This window comes from Brachyhypopomus gauderio, chromosome 6, assembly GCF_052324685.1.
Source record: "Brachyhypopomus gauderio isolate BG-103 chromosome 6, BGAUD_0.2, whole genome shotgun sequence".
Taxonomy (NCBI): Eukaryota; Metazoa; Chordata; class Actinopteri; order Gymnotiformes; family Hypopomidae; genus Brachyhypopomus; species Brachyhypopomus gauderio.
This window is the reverse complement of record NC_135216.1, coordinates 2,594,972-2,617,230: the sequence shown is the minus strand read 5'-3', so window position 1 is coordinate 2,617,230 and position 22,259 is coordinate 2,594,972. Positions and strand designations below refer to the sequence as shown.

The following is a 22,259-nucleotide window of genomic DNA, read 5'->3' as shown; positions in this document are numbered from 1 at the left end:
TTGTCAGCTGAAATGAAATACAAAGTCAAACTAATGAAGAAACCTGCAAGGACACAAATGACCGAGCTCGGGGGTATCATTTTCTGTTTTCAATAACTGTAACTATTGCATAGTCTTTTTCCCTGAATCCTCTTTAGCTGAATTTACTTATTCAGTTGTTATTTTACATATGAATGATGTCACAGCATCTCTAGTCGCTGTGTTCGCTAATTAACCGGATACAATTTCAAAGGAGATTTCACAGTTGTTTGTGTGTCTGTGTGTATGTGAGTGTGTGTATGTGTGTGTGTATGTGTGTATGAGTGTGTGTGTGTATGTGTGTATGAGTGTGTGTGTGTGTGTGTGTGTGTATGAGTGTGTATGAGTGTGTGTGTGTGTGTGTGTGTGTGTGTATATGTGTGTGTATGTGTGTGTGTGTGTGTGTATGTGTGTATATGTGTGTCAAATCAAATCAAATCAAATCAAAGTTTATTTGTATAGTGCTTTTCACAACACATGTTGTCACAAAGCGCTTTACAGGATTTACAAGGTTAACAATACTATGGGTCCAGAACCCTAATGAGCAAGCCAAAGGCGACAGTGGCGAGGAAAAACTCCCTATGATGGTGGGGAATAGGAAGAAACCTCGGGAGAATCAAGACTCAAAAGGGAACCCATCCTCCATTGGGCGGCCCGTTAACACACAAATTACACAAAATACAGACAAATACACAAGTCACACACAAATCACACAATCAGACTAAGTAAAGGTAAAAATGAAAGTTCTGGGTTTTGATATTGTCACTGTAAATGTCTGTTGATGAACGCCAGGCTTTCATTCCGTGTTGGAGTGATGATACTGGTATTGTAGGCTCCGACTGCAGTGTTACTCCCCAGGTGAACCTCTGAGAAAAGTGGTAAATATGTAACAGATTAATCAAAGGCCAAAATAAACAGATAAGTCTTTAGTCTAGTTTTAAACATTGAGACTGTGTCTGAGTCCCGAATAAAGGCAGGAAGATTATTCCACAGTTGTGGAGCTTTAAAAGAAAAGGCTCTTCCACCTGCTGTGATCTTTTTGATCCTAGGAACAGTTAATAACCCTGCGTCCTGCGAGCGAAGTGAACGTGCTGGATTGTAATGATCAATAAGTTCACTATGATAGTCTGGAGCTAAGCCTTGCAGTGTTTTATATGTTAATAAAAGTATTTTATAGTCAATACGGAATCTAATTGGCAGCCAGTTTAATGACGATAGTACGGGACTAATGTGATCAAACTTTTTAGTTTTTGTTAAAACTCGCGCTGCTGCATTCTGAACCAGCTGGAGTTTGTTTATCGATTTACCAGAACATCCAGCTAGGAGACTATTGCAATAATCTAAACTAGAGGATATGAATGCATGTATTAGGTTTTCTGCATCACTAGTATTTAATATATTTCTAATTTTAGCAATGTTGCGTACGTGAAAGAACGCTACCCTAGTTATATTATTAATGTGTGAATCGAACGAGAGATCTGGGTCTATTGTGACGCCCAGGTTCTTTACCTCTGTGCTGGGGGTTATAGTAAAAAAATGTAGATTCAATGCTACATTACGTACACATACATACATTACTACACACATACACATACATTGTGTGTATGTGTGTGCGTGTGTGTATGTGTATATATGTGTGTATGTGTATGTATGTGTGTGTGTGTTTGTATGTGTGTGTGTGTGTATGTGTGTGTTTGTGTGTATGTGTGTGTGTGTTTGTGTGTATGTGTGTGTGTATATGTGTGTATATGTGTGTGTTTGTGTGTATGTGTGTGTGTGTTTGTGTGTGTGTGTGTATGTGTGTGTGTGTGTGTGTGTGTGTATGTGTGTATATGTGTGTGTGTGTGTTTGTGTGTATGTGTGTATATGTGTGTGTGTGTTTGTGTGTGTGTGTGTGTATGTATATGTGTGTGTTTGTGTGTATGTGTGTGTATGTGTGTATGTGTGTGTGTGTGTGTGTGTGTGTGTGTGTGTGTGTGTATGTGTGTGTGTGTGTATGTGTGTGTGTGTGTGTATGTGTGTGTGTGTGTATGTGTGTGTGTGTGTGTGTGTGTGTGTGTGTGTGTGTGTGTGTGTGTGTGTGTGTGTGTGTGTGTGTGTGCTTGGCTGTATTCTGAGCCTTGAAGCACTAAGGAAACTTTCTGACCACAGACATTTTATAGTTCGTTACTGCTCTACATATTATATACACTGTGGTTGACATTTGTCTCTTCACTGCAAAGCTTAGAGAGCAAATACCAAAACCACATATACAGTTTCTGATATGAGGCCCATTTTGTGTGACTTACTGAGACCTTGGTTGCCTTTTAATAAATCAATAAGATCGGTTTGCAAACAAAAACAAAGAAATACCCCATTTGTGTCCAGGCACAGTGAACCTGAGTGCTTTCAAACCAAGCCAAGTAATGGTTGCTGCACTGTGGGCAAAAATTCATAACAAAACTATGAAGTATGTACCTACAGGACTGGTTTACATAACATTAAATCGTCATTCCAGGTCAAGTCACCTATTTGCTGAAAAGTAGGTAGTGTTATCATGAGTGCTGTAACACAAACACAACTAGTACATAGCACCCAGATCTGAGCCTGCATTGACCTGTCAGGCGTGAGCACACACCTGTTTGTGCATCCTCGGTCTCGTCACTCTTACATCCACCACCTCCACACTAGACTGCTGTGTATGTGCTTAGGTATACAGTACATGTGTGTACATTACATCAACTAATAAACCACAGTTACTGATCCAGACAGCTGTTTTGAATAACTTCGCTGTAAAATGCAGACATGGATATTCAGATGGAAAGTCTTTGAAATAAATAATTTTTTCATTCTTCTTTTTTATGCAAAAAGCTGCTGTCTATCCTGGTTATATTCAAGCAATTCATATTGCAGAAGAAAATGCTCTTGCCTAAAAACTATGAAACCAGACCACAAAAGCATTAAATACATGAACAGAATGAATTTTGCCTAATGAGTAGAACAAAGCATGGTTAGAAATCCTGCGTTACATGGCTATCAGTCACAGTGTGTTTAAGAATGGCACAGGGAGTAGCAATGAATTTCCATTACTGGCACATGTACAGGCTATGATATTGTATAAGGTCACTCATGCATGATTAGTACAGTGGTGGGGGACATAATATGTGTTGTATTGTTTTCTGTGTAATAATATATGTTCATTTTACAACATACAACATGTATCATCATCATACAGCATGTATCAGTCCCAACTCATAGGCACGGCCACACTTTAGATTTGATCATTTCTAAATACATAGAGGTTAATAATACTGAAATTACTGAAGTTGCAGTCATTTTGGTGTATTTTTCAATATGTCATTATCTACTAGATCACTCACTGTAAAGTGCACAATAACCAAGCCTTATCTCCGTGCTGGCGGTGCTGTGGCCTTCATGAACATGATACAGTCCTGTAATGGTGGTGCACGTGAAGGCTGAGAAGGATCCATGAGCAGAACTGATAAATAGCGTAACTTTAATATACATACTACATATACATACTAAAATATAAATAAGCAGCAGTCCCTATGGGGACAACCCCGAAGGGTGGTGGGGAGAAGCACAAAAGAGTGAGTAGAAGGCATAGGGGTGGAGTCTAGGGGTGGAGTCTAGGGGTGGAGTCTAGGGGTGGAGTCTAGGGGTGGAGTCTAGGAGGCGAGCCATGATGCTGGGACAGAATGGCCCCGTTACCTGTGTCGGAGGCGTCCACTTCCATCACAAAAGGGAGCGTGGGATTGGAGTGCCTCAAAATAGGGGTGGAGCTGAACCTCAGATTCAACTGAGAAAAAGCCTTCTGCACTTCCAGAGTCCACAGTAGCTTTCTCAGCATCCCCCTTAACAAAGAGGTGAGGGGTACAGCAACCAGACTGTAATTCTGAATAAAACATCTATAAAAGTCCTTCACTAACTGAGGACGTGGCCAATTTTGGATTTCCCCCACTTTGCCTGCATCCATAGCCACACACTGGTGACTGACATGGTAACCTAGGAAACGCACCTCTGCAGTATGGAAGGCGTACAAGTGATTTTCCCTCAGGAGATGCAGCACCCTCCTGACATGTCCCACGTGTTCTTCTAGCGTTTCAGTGTAAATCAAAATGTTGTCAATATAAGCTATCACAGCAATTTTATAAGTCCCTGAATACGTCGTTCATAAAAACTTGGAAGACAGAAACTTGGCCAATATATATGCCAACATATGGCATAACCAGGTATTCATAATGCCCGTTTGCAGTGATAAACTTTGTTTTCCATTCGTCCCCCTCCCTAACACGCACAAGAATATATGTGCTGCGCAAATCGAGCTTAGTGAATATAGAGGCCTGTGGTAACTGCTCCACTGCCACAGGCACTAAGGGGAGAGGATAGGGGTTCTTTATCGTTTTATTTATAGAGGATAGGGGTTCTTTATCGTTTTATTTATAGAGGATAGGGGTTCTTTATCGTTTTATTTATAGAGGATAGGGGTTCTTTATCGTTTTATTTTTATAGAGGATAGGGGTTCTTTATCGTTTTATTTATAGAGGATAGGGGTTCTTTATCGTTTTATCTATAGAGGATAGGGGTTCTTTATCGTTTTATCTATAGAGGATAGGGGTTCTTTATCGTTTTATCTATAGAGGATAGGGGTTCTTTATCGTTTTATTTATAGAGGATAGGGGTTCTTTATCGTTTTATTTATAGAGGATAGGGGTTCTTTATCGTTTTATTTATAGAGGATAGGGGTTCTTTATCGTTTTATCTATAGAGGATAGGGGTTCTTTATCGTTTTATTTATAGAGGATAGGGGTTCTTTATCGTTTTATTTATAGAGGATAGGGGTTCTTTATCGTTTTATTTATAGAGGATAGGGGTTCTTTATCATTTTATTTATAGAGGATAGGGGTTCTTTATCGTTTTATTTATAGAGGATAGGGGTTCTTTATCGTTTTATTTATAGAGGATAGGGGTTCTTTATCGTTTTATCTATAGGGGATAGGGGTTCTTTATCGTTTTATTTATAGAGGATAGGGGTTCTTTATCGTTTTATTTATAGAGGATAGGGGTTCTTTATCGTTTTATTTATAGAGGATAGGGGTTCTTTATCGTTTTATTTATAGAGGATAGGGGTTCTTTATCGTTTTATTTATAGAGGATAGGGGTTCTTTATCGTTTTATCTATAGAGGATAGGGGTTCTTTATCGTTTTATTTATAGAGGATAGGGGTTCTTTATCGTTTTATTTATAGGCAAGGCAAGGCAAGGCAAGTTTATTTATATAGCACCTTTCATACACAATGGTCATTCAAAGTGCTTTACAAATGAAAAGAAAACACAGAAAATGTAACACAATAGATTTAAGAAATTAATCACATATATAAAGAAAAATATATAATAAAATAACATAGAATGTAAAAAGTACAGTAAATAAAATAATAAAAAGTAAATAAGATCTAAAGGGGGGGGAGCAAAGATAAGAACAGTAAAAATAAAATGTTAGACTTAAACATAAAAAAAAAACACAATAAAATCTAAAATAGGAAGCATGATTAAAACAGTAGATTTAAAGGAAGTTAAATTAATGAAGATAAAAGTGCTGTTACAGAGTAAAGGTAATTAAACTGAGCTGAAGGCCTGCTTATAGAGGATAGGGGTTCTTTATCGTTTTATTTATAGAGGATAGGGGTTCTTTATCGTTTTATTTATAGAGGATAGGGGTTCTTTATCGTTTTATTTATAGAGGATAGGGGTTCTTTATCGTTTTATTTATAGAGGATAGGGGTTCTTTATCATTTTATTTATAGAGGATAGGGGTTCTTTATCGTTTTATCTATAGAGGATAGGGGTTCTTTATCGTTTTATCTATAGAGGATAGGGGTTCTTTATCGTTTTATTTATAGAGGATAGGGGTTCTTTATCGTTTTATTTATAGAGGATAGGGGTTCTTTATCGTTTTATTTATAGAGGATAGGGGTTCTTTATCGTTTTATTTATAGAGGATAGGGGTTCTTTATCGTTTTATTTATAGAGGATAGGGGTTCTTTATCGTTTTATTTATAGAGGATAGGGGTTCTTTATCGTTTTATTTATAGAGGATAGGGGTTCTTTATCATTTTATTTATAGAGGATAGGGGTTCTTTACCGTTTTATTTATAGAGGATAGGGGTTCTTTATCGTTTTATTTATAGAGGATAGGGGTTCTTTATCGTTTTATTTATAGAGGATAGGGGTTCTTTATCGTTTTATTTATAGAGGATAGGGGTTCTTTATCGTTTTATTTATAGAGGATAGGGGTTCTTTATCGTTTTATCTATAGAGGATAGGGGTTCTTTATCGTTTTATTTATAGAGGATAGGGGTTCTTTATCGTTTTATTTATAGAGGATAGGGGTTCTTTATCGTTTTATTTATAGAGGATAGGGGTTTTTATCGTTTTATTTATAGAGGATAGGGGTTCTTTATCGTTTTATTTATAGAGGATAGGGGTTTTTTATCGTTTTATTTATAGAGGATAGGGGTTCTTTATCGTTTTATCTATAGAGGATAGGGGTTCTTTATCGTTTTATTTATAGAGGATAGGGGTTTTTTATCGTTTTATTTATAGAGGATAGGGGTTCTTTATCGTTTTATTTATAGAGGATAGGGGTTTTTTATCGTTACTTCCTTTTTCTCCACAAAAAAGTCAAAGTCAAATTTATTTATATAGTGCTTTTTACAACACATGTTGTCACAAAGCAGCTTTACAATCGTATGGGTCCAGATCCCTAATGAGCAAGCCAAAGGCGACAGTGGCAAGGAAAAACTACCTATGATGGTGACAATACAGATAGACAATACAGGTTCAGTGTGTGAACTTCAATTTAAACCACCATTGATTTAAAAATAAGATAGCTCACGTGCCAGTGATTAGCATGTGGCTCCGGCAGGCTAATCTATAGCAGCATAACTAAAGGGAGGGGTTCAGAGGTGACCACAGGCATGAGGGCGCACTGAGACATTGCTTTCCAGTCAAGTCATTGTCACAACTAGAGTGATGCCATGACACAGCTGGAGGACATCATCAGCATCTCAGATTACCAGAAATCTCAACGTCTGGGGGCCCCCGAGCCCCTACACCTTACAAGGGGAATATTAGCTGAAGGCTTGATTAAATAGGTGAGTCTTAAGTCTAGATTTAAAGATTGGAACTGTGTCTGAATCTCGGATTGGAGCTGGAAGGCTATTCCATAACTGGGGCTTTAAAGGAGAAACAGATGCAGATGGGCTGTATAATCTACTTGTACACCTACAGGCTACACATACAAGATTGAGTCAATAAGCTAGCTGCTTTTTTCAGCATTATAGACCCACAAAGTGCAGTAATTTAGATAATAACTGATAATGACAAACAGTCAAGGCTGATATCAATTTAAATATTTAATGGTCATCTAGATTTAGTGTCTGCGTGTGTGTGTGTGTGTGTGTGTGTGTGCTTGTATGCCCAGTGGTGCATGGTGCTCTGCCACTAGGGTCTGTCCTCTCTCCCCTTCCTGCACCCCATTCAGTCCCCCAGGGGGCTGTGGCTTCCGGTAGAGAGTACGCTGTGCGCAATTGGCTGCCGCTTCTCGCCGGTGTGTGTGTGATTGGTTATCTGTGACTTGTACCTGTGTTAAATTGTAAAGCGCCTTGGGAATTTGGAAAGGCGCTATATAAATCGAACATTCATTCATTCACATTGTGTGCACAGAAGTTGTCGTAACTGTGATTTAAGCACAAGTGTGTGTATATACAGCACTGATAAATGAGAGGCCTGAGACCATAAAGAGTGTGCTTAACTGATAAATGAGTACTCTGCCTTAGCTCCACTACAGTGTTTACACTCTTCAATATTCTACATTGTGCCATTTGCCATTTGAAAGTTCTTGACTTTTTTAAACTATTTTCTACATGTAGACAACTGGTCCCACTCTTTTCATCACAAGGCACTCATTTCATTTCAATAAATTACAGCTTGCTTCAGCCCTTGCTTTAGATTCCACTCAGTGTTGGAATAATAGATGCCTTTGTGATTAGGGGCCAGTTTCAGAGTTAGAACTCTACACAGGAAGTGGGTTATGAGTATTTATTTAAATGCCCTATATGTAGTGTGTATAACTGGAGGGGGGTTCTTTTTTCCCTCCATTCTGAAGGAGTGTGGAGTCATTCTCCAGTACTGACATTTTGATTTTCAGTTCCTGAGAAATAAGAGTAGAGGAGGAATTCTTTAAACATACAGTGTTGTTTTAGCTAGAGAAGACTGAAACACTGTCAAATATAAAGCACCTCGTCAACACAGAATCCTGTCTGCTGGACGTCTTTCTAACTTTGAGTCTTAACTGTCAAGAACTCTCACTTAACTCAAAAACCACAAATAAAATAATATTATTTGAAAACATATGTACTTATGTACTTTGGTACCAAACGTCTATAGAAAATGAATGACATTCTCCAATCAGACATGACATTTACCAATCAGAATTTGAATCTTTGATAATGGGTTTTTATAACGATCTAGATGCAAGTCACATAGCTATAAGGTATGGGGAATTTAAAAAAAGGATGTGAACGTAGGATGATGTGCACACTGGAGCCAGACGATAAACAGATAGAAAATGTGAACCAGACTGTAATACATCTAGGATGTGTTCTTTTTCTGTCTGTCTTTTTGAATGTTTGTTTCTCTTATTAACAGCCTGGTTCTTGGGGACGCAGTGCTTACAGACCTCCAGACCATAATGTTCCAAAGTGGTGACAATGATATCTTATGTTGTGGTCAAAACTGGAAAAAAACATTAGGCTTTTAGAAAAGCTAGAACATCATTCTTGGCTGACGTATTGACTGTGTACTCTCACTCATGACTCAAGCGCACATTTTTGCCTTAACTTCACATCCTTCCAGAAAGGCAATATTTCCACAGTCTGCTCTTCACGCTCTGGCTGTGGGCTATAGGTGATTTGCTCTTTGAACTTTAAACTAGAAGAGCAATAGGATGAGATCTCCTGGAAATCTTGGGGGATCCTAGATGAGTCATCAAGACTTCTGATGAAAGAGGGAGAGCTGGTATGGAGCTAAAACGCTGCCATAAGTATTTGAATCTGAATTTTGTATATTTGTATATTTACATTACATTTAAACTTGAAATATTTAATGGCATAATTCATAAATTTGAATTTTAACAATGCTTTTTTATGTTTTGAACTTGCGAGATGGTGAAATTTGCTGTTGAAAAAAATACATTTCAAGATTACAACTTTTCACATTTAAAAAATTCAGATCCTTAAATTCAAATCGCTCTGATTCAAATCTCAGAAATACAGATGCAGACCCGCGATGAAACATCCGGGCTTCTCAGGAAAAGTAAACCTTTTAGAGCAATCGAACGCATTTAAGCAATCACAGCGCTGCCTCACTCTCGTTCATGTCTGTGGTGGTGAAGTATTGCTCAGTCGCGTTTGTGGCGGAGACAACTAATGGAGCGCAACGAGGTAAGTGCATACAAAGTTCTTCAGATTCACATATTTGGCTAATTATTTATAGTTATGGGAATCAACGCGCTACACAGCAAGTTTGATGTGTTGCGTTACGTAACGGTGGTTACGTTATAACGCAGGGGAACTTTAGCTAGTTAGCTAGCTTGTTAGTAGTGGTTAACTAAGAGCTTTAGTTGGTTTGAGCTGGTCTGAGTTTAGGAAGGCAAAAGCCCTATCCGGACGGGATTAGTTTCTCAGGGGGTCCTGGGGTAATTTTCACTTTTACGGGGGGTCCTCTGTGATTTTAATCCCGTCCGGAACGAGCATGTCCGTGTTTTTCTCAGACGTCCTCAGAGAAAATTACAGGCGGAATTACCTACTGTTTTTCGCTGTACTCCGTGGTCGTCTGGTAATTTTAGTCCCGTCCGGATCCACATGTCTGAGTTTATACATGCAGACATCACCTCGCGTTTAATAAAACAGCTATATGTCCACTGCCACGCACCGTAGTTACACGTTGGGCGCGCGTTTTCACGGAGATCCACGTAAAGACAGCGGCGAGCGAAAATGGATTTACTGGATTTTTTAATGGATTTATTTTATTTTATTTAACGGATTTATTTAGCTATTTACATTCATTAGCGATTTTTTATAATGTGTTTTCTGTATTGGTTTAACAAAATAGCTTAACTTAAACGGAGATCTTAAATGCTGAACTGAACAGTAGTAAAGTTAAAAGTTAAAAAGGAATCATCAGAGTTGGCAGTGTGACATTATTAAACATGCTATCACGTGACAAGGCGATGTCATGTGACCGAGAAAGCCAAAAACTCACGGGTCCTTCTGTTTTTTCAATTGCTGTCCGGATGCAAGAGTTTTATCACTGAGTACAAGGGTGAAATATTTTTCACAGACGTCCCCCTGAAAAACTAATCCCGTCCGGATAGGGCTTTAGATATTCTGTTGCTTGCACATATTGAAACAGGGAGTTCAGATATAAATTTTAAGCACTGTTGTCAAACTGTTGTGCCATATACCTGGTGTGCCATATTGCACATGAGAGTTCAGTCTTTACCTCAACTGACACACCTGGTTCTACTCAATCTTTAGTGTGTTTAAATGACACGGTAATTAAAAAATATTTGTTCTTGTTTTCTGTTTAGCAAATATCCTTACTTTTAAATCATATTTGGGAGAGGCTTCGCTCGCGTGTGGAGCATGTCCTTGACAGGATGCCTTTGGATTTAGACTATATGAAATTTATCTGTGCTCAAGAACTAGTTTTCCTCACTGCTATCTCCCCTCATATCAACATACAACATAAAGCTTCCAACATATCGGAAGCTTTAACGGAACTAAATACTGCAATTAACATGGCAAAGCAACAGAATGAGACACATGTGGTGGTTGCACAGCTGGAACAAGAGTGCCTTGGACGACCAAAAATAGTGATCCGTCAAGAACACCTGACCAGTTTACTTGACATGAATTTGCCTATCTCATGCATTGCTGGTCTGTTAGGAGTCTCAGAAAGGACTGTTCATAGGCGTATGACTGAGTACAATCTCTCAGTTAGGGCACGCTACAGTACTCTCTTGGATGAAGAGCTGGACAGACTGGTGTCTGGTGTTGTGTCCAGAATGCCACACTCTGGCTATAGGATGGTGAAGGGCATCTTGGCGGCTGAAGGGCACAGAGTACAGTATGACCGTGTTAGAGCATCGCTTCATCGTGTTGACACACTTGGAGTCCTGTCCAGGATGACTGAGATGGGTTGTGTTGTGTTGAGATATTCAGTTCCTGGCCCCAAGTCACTGATGCACATTGATACTACTCATAAACTAATTAGGTATGTGTCATTCTATGTTCCTAAAGCGATAAAAATTATCTGAAGGTGTTATTCCTTGTGTTGGTTGTCATTTATAATATCGCATTGCATAAGATTGCATTTATGGCAACAACAAACAGGTAGCAGACGGCCAAATGCGTTCGCCACCCCCGTCAACAATTTACATTCGTCACCCCCCCCCACCCCCCCCCCCCCCCCCCCCCCCCCAGAACTGGCCCCTTCAGTGATTGAAAAAATAAATTGTGGCCCGTCATCATTTCTATTTGAGTACCCCTGATGTAGGGCATGAGGTACTCCAGGACCAGGGTTTAGAACCCCTGGTTTAAGAAATCTCAAACTGTTGGTTGGTACAATGCACTTCCTTGATTTTTGCTTTTTTATTTTTTATCTAGTCGTTGGACATCCCAGTGATTGGCTGAGAGAGCAGTGGGTTACCTCGGCATTAGGAATGCTGGAATTCATGTTCCTGCAACACTAATGGCGCATTTCCACACAGGCCTGCTTGGCGTGGTACGGTTCGATTCGCGACGGTTTGTGAGTGTTTCCATTAGTACCAGGTCCTAGTTTGCCGATACCTTCAGGTACTATTTTCATACCTACTCGCTCGAGGTTCTAACCGTTCCAAAGCGGAAAACTTCTGTGACGTGGAGGAACAGCATGACACTGATTGGCCAGGGAGTGTCGTCACAGGTTGCGTCACAGGAGAGCGACGAAGTATTTTTTTTATTTAGCCTTTTCTGGAGTTTTTTTTACTGCTCTTTTCTGTAGTTTTGGTGTGTGTGTGTGTGTGTGTGTGTGTGTGTGTGTGTGTGTGTGTGTGTGGCTAAGAGAGATAGAGATGGTGTGAAGTTCTTGTGAGAATGCATGTTTTGACAACCTATTTTTTATAGGTTTTGATCATTTCCTCATTTGTTGGATTTACTGCTTATTCTCCACCTGTGCAAATAAAAACTATTAACTGTGATTGGGGTTCCTTGTTTAATTGCCCGGCCCTTGTGTTTGACTTGGTAGATCTCGAACCCTAGATCTTAACTTCATGTAATGTATTGGTTACTCAAAAACTAAACAGTGTTAAAATTTGCAGTGAAATGGGATCAATGTGTAGATAGGTCATGTTACCGCATGTGAGAAAAGGCGTTCCAAGAGCCACCTTCTGTTTGTATTGGTTGGGCCAGGTAGATCCCAAGAAAGACACAGGTGAAGGACAGCCTGGCGTTCATCTTCACTGAGTTCATCATCTCCATCAACCTGGACATAAATGGCTGTAACAACTTTTTCAATAAAAATCGAAAGAAAAAAAATTAAACACATGATGTACATACCAATTTGATGATTTCTCGTATATCAAGGTCAGGACAATCTTCCATTTGCACTGTTGCTGTCTCAGGTGAATCTCCTCGGAGTACACGGACAATTGCTCTGCTGAGTCCAGGCAGCCGAGGCCCCCCATGTAAGAACAAATGTCCCAGCATCCGTCCAGCTACTAGAAACAGGTCACCCTCAATGAGGAACTGGGATGATGAAGGGACCAGATGATCAGGTTCACCTTCAAATAGGCATGTCCTTTCGATATGTCCTGTAATTGAAAGATGGACATGAATGTCAATATTTCTAATTCCAAGAAAAAGTAATAAACATATGTAACAATGATCATCATACCTAGATTAATACTGAAGCCAGCTTTAAGCCTTTGAATAATTGCTGAAAATAAGTATCTTGTCACTCCTTCACCAACAGCAACATCTCCTAATATGGTAAACACCCATTAAAAGATAAAAACACAGAAATCAACAAGTTGTGTAAATGAATTAACAAGTTGAAGATGGTGTACTGGACTTAAAGTCCTCCAAGATCAGAAACTGAATTAGGGTCATTCTATATCATCCACAATAAAGATCTTGGCTCACAGACTATATTTTTGCTGCATTTCCTATTGTTCTTTGAATTCATACAAACGGCATTACAATGCTTTACAATTTTTTGCCTTGAAAAGGTACAAAAACATCTAGCCCAACACCTGCAGCCTAAATCTTGCAAGCTAGACATAATTTTGAAGATTCCATTGATAAATAACTGAGCATGGTACTTTTTAGATCAGATCAATGAACTAACTATGGGGTAGTTATTTAGGTGGTGATGAAAAAATTACTGATATGAATTTTTACTGTTAATGACTACTTCTTCTTCTTTCGGCTATTCCCATTTAGGGGTCGCCACAGCAGATCAAACTCCTCCATCTGGCCCTGTCCTGAGTGTCCTCCACTGACACACCACACCACTCCACTGACACACCAGCCACTCTCATATCCTCTACCACTGCATCCATAAACCTCCTCTCCTCCTCTGGCCTGGAAGTTCCATCCTCAAGACCCTCCTACCAATATACCTCTCCTCCCTCCTCTGTACATGTCCAAACCATCTCAATCTCGCTTCACTAACTTTATCTCCAAAACATGCTACATGTGCTGATCCTCTAATATACTCATTTCTGATCATATCCTTCCTCGTCACTCCAAATGAGAATCTCAACATCTTCATCTCAGACACCTCCATCTCCCTCACCTGTCTCTTTGTCAGTGCCACTGTCTCCAGTCCATACAACATAGCAGGTCTCACTACTGTCCTATAGATCTTTACTTTCATTCTAGCCGACACCCTTCTATCACAGATCACCCCAGACACTTTATGCCATCCACACCACCCTGCCTGCACTCTCTTCTTTACCTCTCTTTCACTTCCTCCATTACTCTGTACCCTCAACCCTAAGTAGGTAAACTCGTCAACCTTCACCAAATCAACTCCTTGTAACTGGACCTGTCCACCGTCTGCCCTCTCATTCACACACATGTACCCTGTTTTACTCCTGCTCACTTTCATCTTTCATCTCCATCTTTCCAAGCTCACCTCCACCTGCTCCCTACTCTCACTACAGATCACAATGTCATCAGCAAACATCATAGTCCAAGGGGACTCCTGCCTAACCTCGTCCGTCAGTCTGTCCATGACAATTGCGAACAGGAAGGGACTCAGGGCTGATCCCTGATGTAGTCCTACCCCAACTTTATACCCATCTGTCATTCCTACCGCACATCTCACTGCTGTCACACTGTTTGCATACATAAGGATCAGGAGTAGTCAGGAGTAGCAGAAAAGTATGTGAGGGTACTGCAGGAGCACTACCCTCACATACTTTTCTGCTACTCCTGACTTCCTCATACAATACCACAGCTTCTGTCTCTGTACTCTATCATAAGCTTTCTCTAAGTCAACAAACACACAATGTAACTCATTCTGTCCTTCCCTATACTTCTCCCTTAACACTCTCAAAGCAAACATAGCATCTGTGGTGCACTTAGCTGGCATGCAACCATACTGCTGCTCACAGATCTCTACCTCTCCTCTAAGCCTAGCTTCCACTACTCTTTCCCAGATTTTCAGGCTGTGACTGATCAACTTTATTCCCCTGTAATTACTACAGCTCTGAACGTCACCCTTATTCTTGAAAATCGGCACCATTATGCTTCGTCTCCACTCCTCAATCAATCAATCAATAAAATGTTATTTATATAGCGCTTTTTACAACAGTTGTTGTCACAAAGCAGCTTTACAAGTGCCGAGTCCTAGCCCCCAGTGAGCAAGCCAAGGGCGACAGTGGCAAGGAAAAACTCCCTAAGGGCATGAGGAAGAAACCTTGAGAGGAACCAAGACTCAGGGGGGGAACCCATCCTCCTCTGGCCGATGCCGGTCACCATGCCAATGACAAAAATTTACACAGAAGAACAATTTAGACATGTAAGGGATAATTACATTTTGGTGTAATTACATTTTGGTGTAGGCATATCCTGTTAGGTAGGAGGTGGCTGGCCCAGGATTGATCTCTTAATTAATTCGTCTAAGCCTACATCATGTATATTTGACCCAGTTCCAACCCGTCTATTTAAAGACCTACTCCCAGCCATTGCAGGGCCCTTACTTAATATAATTAACTCCTCCCTTAACCTAGGTTACATGCCCAAACAATTAAAATGCACTGTAATTAGACCCTTGATTAAAAAACAGAATCTCGATCCGCAGATTCTAGCCAACTATAGACCCATTTCTAATCTCCCATTTATCTCTAAAATTTTAGAAAAAGCAGTTTCCAATCAGTTAAACCACTATCTCCAATCAAATAGTATCCATGAAAAGTTCCAATCAGGATTTAGACCAAACCACAGCACTGAAACAGCTTTACTCAGGGTAGTGAATGATCTACTAATATCGGCCGATAATGGGCTCGTCTCGTTCCTTATACTGTTAGATCTTAGTGCAGCTTTTGATACTGTAGACCACAACATTTTGCTGGATAGACTAGAAAACACGGTAGGTATTAAAGGAGTCGCCCTCTCCTGGTTTAGATCATATTTAACTGACCGCTTCCAATGTGTAAGTGTTAATAATAAAACCTCTAAATCTGTGCAGGTTAAATATGGTGTCCCACAAGGGACAGTCCTAGGACCACTTCTATTCACACTGTACATGTTACCCTTAGCCGAGATTATGCATAAGCATGACATCAGTTTCCATTCCTACGCAGACGACACTCAGCTATATTTATCGGCAAAACCCGATGATTTAGGCGCAAACAGTAAGAATGAGAAATGTGTAGAAGAGATAAAACATTGGATGGCGTGTAACTTTCTAGCACTAAATCCCGATAAAACAGAATTAATAATAGTTGGGTGTAGGGCTGCGAGAGACAAGATACATAATGTAGCATTGAATCTACATTCTTTTACTATAACCCCCAGCACAGAGGTAAAGAACTTGGGCGTCACAATAGACCCAGATCTCTCGTTCGATACACATATTAATAATATAACTAGGGTAGCGTTCTTTCACTTGCGCAACATTGCCAAAATTAGAAACATATTAAATATTAGTGATGCAGAAAAACTAATCCATGCATTCATATCCTCTCGTTTAGATTATTGCAACAGTCTCCTAGCTGGATGTTCTGGTAAATCGATAAACAAACTCCAGCTGGTTCAGAACGCAGCAGCATGAGTTTTAACAAAAACTAAAAAGTTTGATCACATTAGTCCCGTACTATCGTCATTACACTGGCTGCCAATTAGATTCCGTATTGACTATAAAATACTTTTATTAACATATAAAACGCTGCATGGCTTAGCTCCAGACTATCTTAGTGAACTTATTGAACAATATAACCCAGCGCGTTCACTTCGCTCGCAGGACGCAGGGTTATTAACTGTTCCTAGGATCAAAAAAATCACAGCAGATGGAAGAGCCTTTTCTTTTAAAGCTCCACAGTTTTTCCTCGCCACTGTCGCCTTTGGCTTGCTCATTAGAGTTCTGGACCCATAGTATTGTTAACCTTTTAAATCCTGTAAAGCGCTTTGTGACAACATGTGTTGTGAAAAGCGCTATACAAATAAACTTTGATTGATTGATTGATTGATTGATCTCTGGAAAAGGCTTGTCTCTCCTCATCTCAGTGTTCCTCGAGAAAATGAAACAGGGAAAATTTGCTCTGTATAAGTGTAACGGTGTTAAATTGTTAAATCCTGCATAAATGGGTTGAGACTTTTATTTTGTAATTGGTCTATACCGTTTTGCATTGTGGGATTTCTGCAGCGGGAAGAGAATTACATTGCTGCAGGTAGGTGGGATAATCGTGGGTCTGAGATAAGTTATTAAAATCCATATTTGCACTATTTTGTATGTCTTAGATTTAACATAAAATTAACCTAATATGTAAGGTGATCTATAAATTGGATTTGTGTGATGTTTTCTCGTTTTGTATTTTTTTTTTGTTGGCCTTAATGTATTCGTATTGGAAAGTCCAAATTATAATACGGCATTTGTTTTGTTCAGGCAGACTCCACATTTTATCCCACCCTAAATATAATTTTATCAACCCATGTGCAGGTAATTTATTACATTTGTATTTTAAGTTGTTTGCATTTTGTATGTTCTATGTGCACCTCGTGGTCCCGCTAGCATGTGCGATCCAAAGCGTGACTAGCCTGGAACGTTATGGATGCATTCCACGTGCAGTACCGGTGGTGACCACTGAGTGTACTTTTTGTTCATGTATATACGTTTAAAAAATGGATGAAGAAATGTTTTGTGTGAGATGCAGCGAGAAGAGAATTACATTGCTGCAGGCAGACTCCACATTTTATCCCACCCTAAATATCATTTTATCAACCCATGTGCAGGGAATAAATGACTTCATCCAATTGAGCGTCCTCATCATTTTCAACACAACGCAGAACAGTTACATAAGGACATATACAGGACAGATGAGACTATAAACATTTCTGGAGTGTGGCAGCAACTCCAGCATTAACTTAAATTATTACAGCCTAGCTAAAAAGGCAGAACCAGAAGGTAACAGACTTGGGAGCATTCTGAGACATTGGCATCCATCCACTGCACTGTCAACAAACTTAAGTGACTACGAGCAATGACAGGACGACAGCACCAGCGCCCCAGTCTACCATAAAACCCTTCACCTATGAACCCCTGGATCTGTACCTTTATCTAAGGGGGGATATTAATTATCAAACGCTAAACTAAATAAGTGGATTTTCAACCTAGACTTAAAGATTGTGACTGTGTCAGAGTCCCGGACACATTTTGGAAGGTTATTCCAAAGCTGGGGGGCCTTATAAGAAAAGGCCCCATGCTGTTACCTTATTAATTTTTGGAGCTAATAAAAGACCAGCACCCTGTGATCTTAGTGGATGTGGGGGTTCATAATAGGAAGTAATTTCCTGGAGGTATTCAGGAGCAAGCCCGTGGAGTGCTTTATAAGTTAATAGAAGAATTTCAATACGGAATTTAACTGGTAGCCAATGTAGGGCTGATAGGACTGGTCTGATATGCTGAAATTTTCTAGTTCTGGTCAGAACTCTGGCTGCGGCATTTTGAACTATTTGAAGTTTATTTAGATTCCTATTTGAACATCCTGACAGTAGTGAATTGCAGTAGTCTAATCTAGAGCTAACAAAGGCGTGCACCAATTTTTCTGCATCATCCTGTGATAATGCATTTCTTAATTTGGCAATGTTGCGGAGATGTAGAAAAGCTATCCTAGTAGTATTATCTATGTATTTATCAAATGATAGGTCGGAGTCGAGTATGACGCCTAGGTTTTTGGCTACTGTGCCAGGTGTAATGGGATAGTCTGCAAGATTAAGCATTAAATTTGGAATTTTTTGTCCTGCGGCCTTAGGTCCCACAAGGAGAACTTCTGTTTTGTCCTCATTTAGTTGGAGGAAGTTTAGAGACATCCAGCATTTAATATCTCTTACACGGGCCTCAATTTTTCATAAACTGAGTTTGTCATCAGGTTTGGCTGATATGTAAAGTTGAATGTCATCTGCATAGCAGTGAAAATTGACACCATGTTTGTTTATAACTGTGCCCAATGGTAGCATATATAATGTAAATAATAGTGGTCCTAAGATGGAGCCTTGCGGGACCCCATATTTAACTATTGTACGTTTGGATGGAATATTATTGAGCTCTACAAACTGATAGCGATTTGTTAAGTAAGAATAAAACCATGAAAGGGCTGTGCCTGAGACTCCAACCCAGCGTTCTAACCTTTCTAGCAAGATCCTATGATCAATTGTGTCGAATGCTGCACTAAGATCAAGAAGCACTAACAGTGATACATAGCCTTGATCTGAAGCAAGGAGGAGATCATTTGTTACTTTAACTAATGCTGTTTCAGTACTGTGATGGGGCCTAAAACCAGATTGGAACTTTTCAAATATGATGCAGATATAGGCATAATTGCTGGACAACAGCTTTTTCTATGATCTTAGATATAAATGATGTGTTCTAAATGGGTCTATAATTAGTTAGGGAAAATGTACTTTTATTTTCAGATGGACTAATTACATTAATAGACTGCATCTCAAATGAGTTTGAGATATCTAAGTACTTCTGATGAATTTCTAAACAATCACGATAGATTATACATATTCCTCCTCCTCTGCCTGACAATCTAGGTCTATGTATATAACTATATCCCACAGGAGTGGCTTCGTTTAGAGTTAAATAATCACCAGATTGAATCCACGTTTCAGTTAGACATAGAATATCAATTTTCTGGTCTGTTATAAGTTCATTCATAAAAACTGCTTTTGAGTTGAGCGATCGAATATTGATTAATCCAATTTTCAGATCGGTCATATAGGTTGTAATAATTTGATGTGAAGTCTGAATATTAGTTAAAAACTTAGGACGGACTATTTTCTTATGATTTAGTTTAACCCGGGGCACAGACACAGTCTCAATCCTATGGGATCTTAGTGACGCATCTAAGCAGCTCGCAGACAGGTTTAGCCGTTTAGTCTGCGGCCTGGTCGTGACTCTGGTTAGCCAGCAGCTCCTAGTACTACTCTGCCCACTAACTAACAGGCTATGGGCTATGCTGCAAGATAACAGGGCGGCGCCATCCCGAGTGGGGTGGACACCGTCCCTGCCTAAAAGACCAGGCTTGCCCTCGAACTCTTTCCAATTATTAATAAAGCCCACTTGATTTTCGGAGCACCACTTGGACATCCAGCGGTTAAGCGACGTGAGCCTGCTGTATTGCTCATCGCCGCGCCGCATTGGGATGGGGCCAGAGCAGATTACGGCATCGGACATCGTCTGGGCTAATTTAACCACCTCTTTAACATTAGCCTTAGTCACCTCTGACTGCCGCAGACGTATATCGTTGGCCCCTACATGTATAACTATCCTAGAGAATCTCCTATGGGCTAACAGTCTAAGGTTGCCACTAATGTCCGGCGCTCTGGCTCCCAGTAAACAGCTAACTGTAACTGCTGGTGCCCCTACAGGTACAGCGACTTTCACGTGTCGGACTATAGAGTCTCCTATGACCAGAGTCTGTGAGACAGGCTCCTCAGCGGGTATAGCACTGAGCGGGGCAAACCTGTTTGACACGTGAACCGGGGAGTGGTGCTCTGGTGGGCTAGCGCTGGCGTTAGCGGTAGCTGCAGCCCTCGCTCTCCGACTACGCCGCCGAGACGTCACCCATTCGCACCGCTGTGAGGGCTCTATCGCCGGAGTCGCGGAGGCGCTAGTTCTCCCTGGCGCGTCCACAGCTACTACTGACTCCTGTCTCTCTATCCCTCAATAATGAGTGGACGCGGCGCTCTAAACTTTCCACTTTCGCCACGAGAGAATTAACTAGTTTGCACCTCTCACAAATACTATCACTATTACTGTCGGTGGCGAAAGGGTCTAGGCTAAAACTTTTGCTGTCTAGGCTAAACTTATGCTGTCCAAAACTTGTACAAGTTCTGCATACGCCTCACCATTCTTTGCCTCATCTTCGACGAGAGCTCTTTCATTCTCCTCGTCGATATCTGGCCTTTCCGTAATGGTCTCCCTGAGACTACTGAGTTCCATGTGAGCGAGAAACCTTGTTTCCCAATGTTCATAGTTTTTCTCTTTGCCGTCGAATAAAAGTCTGCTCCACCTATGGCCTAAGCCAGGGGTGCCCACAGTTTTCAGCTTGCGAGCTACTTATAAGATGACCAAGTCAGAAAGATCTACCGGGGTGGCGGGTGAACGTAATTTGTTGAGCGGGGGGTGGGGTGTGGCGAAACGTAATTTGTTGAGTGGATTGCAGATTGGCTACCGTGAATGTCAATCAAAATACAACCGTCAGTGCAGATGTGCGATTCATCTACAACTATTTTATGTGACGCGATCTACGCACATTCCTTCGCGATCGACCGACACTTCCTTCGCGATCGACCGGTCGATCGCGATCGACGTAATGAGCACCCCTGGCCTAAGCAGTAGCGAATTGTGACCACTATACCTGGGCCCACTGGGAAATACCTGGGAAATTATCAAACAGTTAAGCCCGCACACTAAAAGGGAAGATATGATTGGTTTATTTTACTGTCATTTGAAACTGGTATTGTGCTGAATTATAACTGCCAGGCCCTCTGTAAACGAACAGCGGGCATCACAGTCCTGATAGGGGACACAGGCTCACAGGCTTCCACTTAACCCCTCACCTTCCAACACAGATTGAATAGACACGGTTGAATAATTTATTTGCTTATATTTTTGTAATTGTTTAGATGTCGATTGTCAAACTGTAAGTAGATAAAATAAAATTGGATAAATTAAATTATATATATTTATGTTTTAAGAATATTTTAGGCCCTCTGAGAGGGCGTAGAGGGCCCTGACAGTTCCCCACTGGGCCTAAGTGACTGGGCCCATAACCTGTGGGGATATTCGCCATCCCTGTGCAGCAGCACTCACGTTTTATTTACACAGTAAGCAACTAGCTTAGCTAAGAGAAAACACTCGACAATCACCTTCTCTGTTGTCTGGCACAACTTCAACTAGCCGTTTATTCAAACAAAAAGCGTGGTGATGATACGCGTGGGCATATACATGGATACTGATGTCATCACGTCATACATGTCTGATTGGATGCTGATTAACATGGCTTTGCCCATTAATAAATGTTTAACATATATGTTACCCTGTGCTCTTCCTTTTTCTTAAAGTGTTAACTACAGCCATCTTTATCAATCAATCAATCAAATTTTATTTATATAGCGCTTTTAACAACAGTTGTTGTCACAAAGCAGCTTTACAAGTGCCGAGTCCTAGCCCCCAGTGAGCAAGCCAAAGGCGACAGTGGCAAGGAAAAACTCCCTAGTTTTTTGCATGAGGAAGAAACCTTGAGAGGAACCAAGACTCAGGGGGGGGGGAACCCTGACCGAATCCTCCTCTGGCCGAATCTATTTATCTATTTGGACTATTTGTCCTTCCGTATTCCTTTCAATAACACCATATCTACCCAACACCTCCTCATCCCCACTGTTCCCTCCACCAACATGTCCATTT

At 40.4% G+C, this 22,259-nt stretch overlaps 1 long non-coding RNA gene across 1 annotated transcript; it reads right to left on the bottom strand.

Moving 5' to 3' along the window:
* Window positions 1-411: 411 nt before the first annotated feature.
* On the bottom strand, window positions 412-20,850 carry LOC143516492 (uncharacterized). The gene is made up of 4 exons (XR_013131704.1): window positions 20,699-20,850; window positions 12,677-12,930; window positions 12,474-12,602; window positions 412-884 (listed from the first exon to the last, which is right to left on the bottom strand). It is a non-coding gene; the product is annotated as an uncharacterized LOC143516492 (long non-coding RNA).
* Between the last annotated feature and the right edge of the window lie 1,409 nt (window positions 20,851-22,259).